Genomic DNA, 9,245 nt, shown 5'->3' on the forward strand with positions numbered 1-9,245 from the left:
ACAATAAGCAGACCTCAGTGCAAGAAAGAGTCTTTCTAAAACTGCAGAAGCACAGACGCCAAATTTGACATTAAAAGGTGTAAAATCAAGTACAAGATATTTACAATAAGCAGACCTCAGTGCAAGAAAGAGTCTTTCTAACACTGCAGAAGTGCAGAGGCCAACTTTGACATTAAAAGGTGTTCAAACAAGTACAAGATATTTACAATAAGCAGACCTCAGTGCAAGAAAGAGTCTTTCCAACACTGAAAAAGCACAGAGGCCAACTTTGACATTAAAAGGTGTTCAAACAAGTACAAGATATTTACAATAAGCAGACCTCAGTGCAAAAACGTGTCTTTCCAACACTGATAAGCACAGAGGCCAACTTTGACATTAAAAGGTGTTCAAACAAGTACAAGATATTTACAATAAGCAGACCTCAGTGCAAGAAAGAGTCTTTCCAACACTGAAAAAGCACAGAGGCCAACTTTGACATGAAAAGGTGTAAAAACAAGTACAAGATATTTACAATAAGCAGACCTCAGTGCAAGAAAGAGTCTTTCTAACACTGAGGAAGCGCAGAGGCCAACTTTGACATTAAAAGGTGTAAAAAAAAGTACAAGATATTTACAATAAGCAGACCTCAGTGCAAGAAAGAGTCTTTCCAACACTGACAAGCACAGAGGCCAACTTTGACATTAAAAGGTGTTCAAACAAGTACAAGATATTCACAATAAGCAGACCTCAGTGCAAGAAAGAGTCTTTCCAACACTGAAAAAGCACAGAGGCCAACTTTGACATGAAAAGGTGTAAAAATCAAGTACAAGATATTTACAATAAGCAGACCTCAGTGCAAGAAAGAGTCTTTCCAACACTGAAAAAGCACAGAGGCCAACTTTGACATTAAAAGGTGTCCAAACAAGTACAAGATATTTACAATAAGCAGACCTCAGTGCAAAAACGTGTCTTTCCAACACTGACAAGAACAGAGGCCAACTTTGACATTAAAAGGTGTAAAATCAAGTACAAGATATTCACAATAAGCAGACCTCAGTGCAAGAAAGAGTCTTTCTAAAACTGCAGAAGCACAGACGCCAAATTTGACATTAAAAGGTGTAAAATCAAGTACAAGATATTTACAATAAGCAGACCTCAGTGCAAGAAAGAGTCTTTCTAACACTGCAGAAGTGCAGAGGCCAACTTTGACATTAAAAGGTGTTCAAACAAGTACAAGATATTTACAATAAGCAGACCTCAGTGCAAGAAAGAGTCTTTCCAACACTGAAAAAGCACAGAGGCCAACTTTGACATTAAAAGGTGTTCAAACAAGTACAAGATATTTACAATAAGCAGACCTCAGTGCAAAAACGTGTCTTTCCAACACTGATAAGCACAGAGGCCAACTTTGACATTAAAAGGTGTTCAAACAAGTACAAGATATTTACAATAAGCAGACCTCAGTGCAAGAAAGAGTCTTTCTAACACTGAAAAAGCACAGAGGCCAACTTTGACATGAAAAGGTGTAAAAACAAGTACAAGATATTTACAATAAGCAGACCTCAGTGCAAGAAAGAGTCTTTCTAACACTGAGGAAGCGCAGAGGCCAACTTTGACATTAAAAGGTGTAAAAAAAAGTACAAGATATTTACAATAAGCAGACCTCAGTGCAAGAAAGAGTCTTTCCAACACTGACAAGCACAGAGGCCAACTTTGACATTAAAAGGTGTTCAAACAAGTATAAGATATTTACAATAAGCAGACCTCAGTGCAAGAAAGAGTCTTTCTAACACTGAGGAAGCGCAGAGGCCAACTTTGACATTAAAAGGTGTAAAAAAAAGTACAAGATATTTACAATAAGCAGACCTCAGTGCAAGAAAGAGTCTTTCCAACACTGACAAGCACAGAGGCCAACTTTGACATGAAAAGGTGTAAAAACAAGTACAAGATATTTACAATAAGCAGACTTCGGTGCAAGAAAGAGTCTTTCCATCACTGATAAGCTCAGAGGCCAACTTTGACATGAAAAGGTGTAAAAACAAGTACAAGATATTTACAATAAGCAGACTTCGGTGCAAGAAAGAGTCTTTCCATCACTGATAAGCTCAGAGGCCAACTTTGACATTAAAAGGTGTTCAAACAAGTACAAGATATTTACAATAAGAAGACCTCAGTGCAAGAAAGAGTCTTTCCAACACTGAAAAGCACAGAGGCCAACTTTGACATTAAAAGGTGTTCAAACAAGTACAAGATATTTACAATAAGCAGACCTCAGTGCAAGAAAGAGTCTTTCCAACACTGAAAAAGCACAGAGGCCAACTTTGACATTAAACGGTGTTCAAACAAGTATAAGATATTTACAATAAGCAGACCTCAGTGCAAGAAAGCGTCTTTCCAACACTGAAAAGCACAGAGGCCAACTTTGACATGAAAAGGTGTTCAAACAAGTACAAGATATTTACAATAAGCAGACCTCAGTGCAAGAAAGAGTCTTTCTAACACTGAGGAAGCGCAGAGGCCAACTTTGACATTAAAAGGTGTAAAAAAAAGTACAAGATATTTACAATAAGCAGACCTCAGTGCAAGAAAGAGTCTTTCCAACACTGACAAGCACAGAGGCCAACTTTGACATGAAAAGGTGTAAAAACAAGTACAAGATATTTACAATAAGCAGACCTCAGTGCAAGAAAGAGTCTTTCCAACACTGAAAAAGCACAGAGGCCAACTTTGACATTAAACGGTGTTCAAACAAGTATAAGATATTTACAATAAGCAGACCTCAGTGCAAGAAAGAGTCTTTCCAACACTGAAAAAGCACAGAGGCCAACTTTGACATTAAAAGGTGTTCAAACAAGTACAAGATATTTACAATAAGCAGACCTCAGTGCAAGAAAGAGTCTTTCCAACACTGAAAAAGCACAGAGGCCAACTTTGACATTAAAAGGTGTTCAAACAAGTACAAGATATTTACAATAAGCAGGCCTCAGTGCAAGAAAGAGTCTTTCCAACACTGAAAAAGCACAGAGGCCAACTTTGACATGAAAAGGTGTAAAATCAAGTACAAGATATTCACAATAAGCAGACCTCATTGCAAGAAAGAGTCTTTCTAAAACTGCAGAAGCACAGAGGCCAACTTTGACATTAAAAGGTGTAAAATCAAGTACAAGATATTTACAATAAGCAGACCTCAGTGCAAGAAAGAGTCTTTTCAACACTGAAAAAGCACAGAGGCCAACTTTGACATTAAAAGGTGTTCAAACATGTACAAGATATTTACAATAAGCAGACCTCAGTGCAAGAAAGAGTCTTTCCAACACTGAAAAAGCACAGAGGCCAACTTTGACATTAAAAGGTGTTCAAACAAGTACAAGATATTTACAATAAGCAGAACTCAGTGCAAGAAAGAGTCTTTCTAACACTGCAGAAGTGCAGAGGCCAACTTTGACATTAAAAGGTGTTCAAACATGTACAAGATATTTACAATAAGCAGACCTCAGTGCAAGAAAGAGTCTTTCCAACACTGAAAAAGCACAGAGGCCAACTTTGACATTAAAAGGTGTTCAAACATGTACAAGATATTTACAATAAGCAGACCTCAGTGCAAGAAAGAGTCTTTCCAACAATGAAAAAGCACAGAGGCCAACTTTGACATAAAAGGTGTAAAAACAAGTACAAGATATTTACAATAAGCAGACCTCAGTGCAAGAAATAGTCTTTCCAACACTGATAAGCACAGAGGCCAACTTTGACATTAAAAGGTGTAAAATCAAGTACAAGATATTTACAATAACCAGACCTCAGTGCAAGAAAGAGTCTTTCCAACACTGAAAAAGCACAGAGGCCAACTTTGACATGAAAAGGTGTAAAAACAAGTACAAGATATTTACAATAAGCAGACCTCAGTGCAAGAAAGAGTCTTTCCAACACTGAAAAAGCACAGAGGCCAACTTTGACATTAAAAGGTGTAAAATCAAGTACAAGATATTCACAATAAGCAGACCTCAGTGCAAGAAAGAGTCTTTCCAACACGGAAAAAGCACAGAGGCCAACTTTGACATTAAAAGGTGTAAAATCAAGTACAAGATATTTACAATAAGCAGACCTCAGTGCAAGAAAGAGTCTTTCCAACACGGAAAAAGCACAGAGGCCAACTTTAACATTAAAAGGTCTTCAAACAAGTACAAGATATTTACAATAAGCAGACCTCAGTGCAAGAAAGAGTCTTTCTAACACTGATAAGCACAGAGGCCAACTTTGACATGAAAAGGTGTAAAAATCAAGTACAAGATATTTACAATAAGCAGACCTCAGTGCAAGAAAGAGTCTTTCCAACACTGAAAAAGCATAGAGGCCAACTTTGACATGAAAAGGTGTAAAAATCAAGTACAAGATATTTACAATAAGCAGACCTCAGTGCAAGAAAGAGTCTTTCCAACACTGATAAGCACAGAGGCCAACTTTGACATTAAAAGGTGTTCAAACAAGTACAAGATATTTACAATAAGCAGACCTCAGTGCAAGAAAGAGTCTTTCCAACACTGAAAAAGCACAGAGGCCAACTTTGACATGAAAAGGTGTTCAAACAAGTACAAGATATTTACAATAAGCAGACCTCAGTGCAAGAAATAGTCTTTCCAACACTGATAAGCACAGAGGCCAACTTTGACATGAAAAGGTGTAAAAACAAGTACAAGATATTTACAATAAGCAGACCTCAGTGCAAGAAAGAGTCTTTCCAACACTGACAAGCACAGAGGCCAACTTTGACATGAAAAGGTATTCAAACAAGTACAAGATATTTACAATAAGCAGACCTCAGTGCAAGAAAGAGTCTTTCCAACACTGAAAAAGCACAGAGGCCAACTTTGACATTAAAAGGTGTTCAAACAAGTACAAGATATTTACAATAAGCAGACCTCAGTGCAAGAAAGAGTCTTTCCAACACTGAAAAAGCACAGAGGCCAACTTTGACATGAAAAGGTGTAAAAACAAGTACAAGATATTTACAATAAGCAGACCTCAGTGCAAGAAAGAGTCTTTCCAACACTGAAAAAGCACAGAGGCCAACTTTGACATTAAAAGGTGTAAAAACAAGTACAAGGTATTTACAATAAGCAGACCTCATTGCAAGAAAGAGTCTTTCCAACACTGATAAGCACAGAGGCCAACTTTGACATTAAAAGGTGTAAAATCAAGTACAAGATATTTACAATAAGCAGACCTCAGTGCAAGAAAGAGTCTTTCCAACACTGAAAAAGCACAGAGGCCAACTTTGACATTAAAAGGTGTTCAAACAAGTACAAGATATTTACAATAAGCAGACCTCAGTGCAAGAAAGAGTCTTTCCAACACTGAAAAAGCACAGAGGCCAACTTTGACATAAAAGGTGTAAAAACAAGTATAAGATATTTACAATAAGCAGACCTCAGTGCAAGAAAGAGTCTTTCCAACACTGAAAAAGCACAGAGGCCAACTTTGACATAAAAGGTGTAAAAACAAGTATAAGATATTTACAATAAGCAGACCTCAGTGCAAGAAAGAGTCTTTCCAACACTGATAAGCACAGAGGCCAACTTTGACATTAAAAGGTGTAAAATCAAGTACAAGATATTTACAATAAGCAGACCTCAGTGCAAGAAAGAGTCTTTCCAACACTGAAAAAGCACAGAGGCCAACTTTGACATTAAAAGGTGTTCAAACAAGTACAAGATATTTACAATAAGCAGACCTCAGTGCAAGAAAGAGTCTTTCCAACACTGAAAAAGCACAGAGGCCAACTTTGACATGAAAAGGTGTAAAAACAAGTACAAGATATTTACAATAAGCAGACCTCAGTGCAAGAAAGAGTCTTTCCAACACTGAAAAAGTACAGAGGCCAACTTTGACATTAAAAGGTGTAAAAACAAGTACAAGATATTTACAATAAGCAGACCTCATTGCAAGAAAGAGTCTTTCCAACAATGAAAAAGCACAGAGGCCAACTTTGACATTAAAAGGTGTTCAAACAAGTACAAGATATTTACAATAAGCAGACCTCAGTGCAAGAAAGAGTCTTTCTAACACTGAAAAATCACAGAGACCAACTTTGACATTAAAAGGTGTAAAAACAAGTACAAGTGTTAACTCAAAATACACGACGTCGTACTCTCAGTCACAGCGCTTTATTTGTTCCGCCATTTTTCATACGGACAACAACAACAACCCTTCGCGGGCTACAGTACTCTCGCGATAAAATAGAAAATAACAAGTTAACAATCTCCCTCTTTCTTAAAATAAAATAAAATAAAAGTATAAACACACCCCTGTAAACATTTGTATACATATATGTATATATTTATATAAACAAAAAAAAAATTTCAAAAGTGCTTTGCTTTACTTAAAGCATACTATCATTGCACACAATAAACAATGGTACATTTGAATGCAAAGACAACTTTGTAAACAAAGGATTACAGTATCCAGAGTCCTTCATCTAGCGCCTTTAGAAGGGTTAAAGGTGAAACTCCCTTTTTTGTCAGACAATCAGCAAGTTGAGATTTTGAATCTGACCAACAAACCTGTCTGATTTTCTTGCCTTGTATGAGCTCTTTAATGCTGCTCATTTCTAGCCCCAGTCTCTTCTCTGTAACCTGCTTAGTAGACTTGAGTGCATCAAACAAGGAATGATTATCAGTCACACAGATCAAAGGAAGAGCGTTTAGACCAGTGTAAGACCAGTTGTAAGCTCAGAAAAAAGTGTTGCCAGGAAGACTGCACTGTTCATGTTTTCAGTGATGCTTCATTTGGCAACCTTCCTGATGGCGGTACTCAAGGAGGGGCATTAATCGTCCTTATGGGTAAAGGAGGAAAGTTTTGTCCTCTCTTCTGGCAGTCTAAAAAAATCAGGCGCGTGGTCAGAAGTACACTGGCAGGAGAAACTCTTGCCATGTCAGATGGAATTCCATCTGACATGGCCATGTCTTGCCATCAGGAAGGTTGCCAAATGAAGCATCACTGAAAACATGAACAGTGCAGTCTTCCTGGCAAAACATCCATCTGACATGGCAAGAGTTTCTCCTGCCAGTGTACTTCTGACCACGCGCCTGATTTTTTTAGACTGCCAGAAGAGAGGACAAAACTTTCCTCCTTTACCCATAAGGACGATTAATGCCCCTCCTTGAGTACCGCCATCAGGAAGGTTGCCAAATGAAGCATCACTGAAAACAACCAATGCCAGATCCTCACTGTTACCCAAGTGCTGAAACTTAAGAGTCACTTTCTCTGCCTTAAGTTTACGGATTACTTTGTTCACTTCATGAATAGACTGTACAGTTGCATCTTTGATATTAGATCCAAGGCTACATGTGTCAAACATAACATCAGGCCTTGTTTGTTTGGCAACCCACAAAATCTGTCCTATTTTTGACCTGAGTTGCTCACGTTCTGTTTCACTTAAGGAAGCCTCCCTCTGTACAGCCCGTGCTGCTTGTAACTGAACCGGTTGTAGGTTGTCAATGTAAAGTTGTTGATGCACCTCTATTACATCATTAACTGTACAAATGTCCATACCAACATAAGAAAAGCTGTCATGTTCTTCACGGCCCACAAGGAAGGTAGATTTCAGTACAGGAATGATATGAGTTGCAAAGTGACTTGAACCAGCCCAAAGGAAATCATCAACGTGACATGCAAGCACTCCTGTAACCTCAGATTGTTCATTCTGCCAATAGAACACTGCAGGATCAACCTGTGATATTTTACCACCAGTTTTGAGCATAATGTCTTTGACCTTATTGTACCAATAAAGTGAAGCATCTGCAAGTCCATAAACACACTTTTTCAGTTTCCATTGAACATTGTCCTTGCCAGCTTCAGGTGGGGGACGAAGATAGATGCCTCTTGACAGTTCCATTCCCTGCAAGAAGGCAGATTTAATGTCCATTGAATTTACTCTCCACTTGTTTTGACATATCACAGCTAGCACCAGTCTGAGGGACTCAGACGCACATGTTGGAGAGTCTTTCTGTAGTTCTTTAGTATTTACCTCTTCAAACCCCCGTGCCACAAGTCGAGCCTTTGGGACAACACCATTAGTAGTTTCTTTGAGTGTACAGACCCATCTAGTAGACAGACATTTTTGACCCAGGTCTTTCACTTCATCAAACACACCATTACTTTGCCAGCTCTCAATCTCCTGCTGCTTAGCAGAATCAAAGGAAATATCTTTTGTTATGAGTACATCTGCATCTCTGTTTTCACCTTCACTACCATCATGCTCAAGATATTGCACATTGTACCAGTTTTTGTATTGCCCTTTTGCTTTTCCCGCTCTGCCTAGCACTCTGGCTGTGTGTTGAACACCGTTGTCTCTGTTGGTAAAAGCAATCAGCTGTCCTGATCTTAATTTTACATTTGCAGAGACGTGATCAGTGGGTGTAGAGGGCTCATTTGCAGTTTGTGTGACAGACATGTTTTCTGTAGTGTTGGTTTCTCTGTCAATAGTGATGTCTTCTTCCTCACTAATACTCTGTTCACCATCGTGTGTGTCAGTGTCATCATTTTCAACTGCGTCTTTGTTGTCATCATCAGTAGTACTGTGTGGTATTTGTTTATCTCCAGTCTGTGAATCCACTTTAGTCAATCTTGACTGGTGTACTCTTACAAGAGTCCCCCCATGTCTTACAAATACAACAGTTCCATCCTGCCCAATAACTACACCTGGACCCTTCCACTCTGTACAGTCGACTCGTTTGTAGTATACTTTATCTCCTGCCTCATATTTGTCATCTGTAGGCCTAAGTTGTTTGCGTAGTGCTCTCCTGATCCTTTCTGAACACTCTGCCTCAGTAAATGCTTTCCTGGAAGCATGTAATGCTGAGATATGTTCAGCTACTCTTGCACTTACAGTTGTGCCCTCTAAGGCAGGTGGCTTATCCATCAACACAGAAGGAAGGTTGGGGTTTTGGCCAAACACAAGTTGATGTGGACTATAACCATGTACATTAAGCATACTGTTTTTGGCCATAAGGGCCCAGTCTAGCGCAGTGTGCCAGTCACATCCACATTCCTTTTTTACCTTCAGGAGGATTTCTGTAAGTGTTATGTTATGTCTCTCCAGTAGTCCGTTGCTCCAGGGACTATACCCCGCCGTTGTTTTTACCTCAATGTTGAAGTTTTCAGCCATGTCCCGAATGTCTGTGTTGTTGAACTCTCCGCCGTTGTCTGTGTAGAGCCGTCTGGGGGCACCGTGAATGCTTATCCAGGTGTGAATGAAGGAGTTGATGATC

This window comes from Aulonocara stuartgranti (genome assembly GCF_965226115.1).
Source record: "Aulonocara stuartgranti genome assembly, chromosome: 16".
NCBI lineage: Eukaryota > Metazoa > Chordata > Actinopteri > Cichliformes > Cichlidae > Aulonocara > Aulonocara stuartgranti.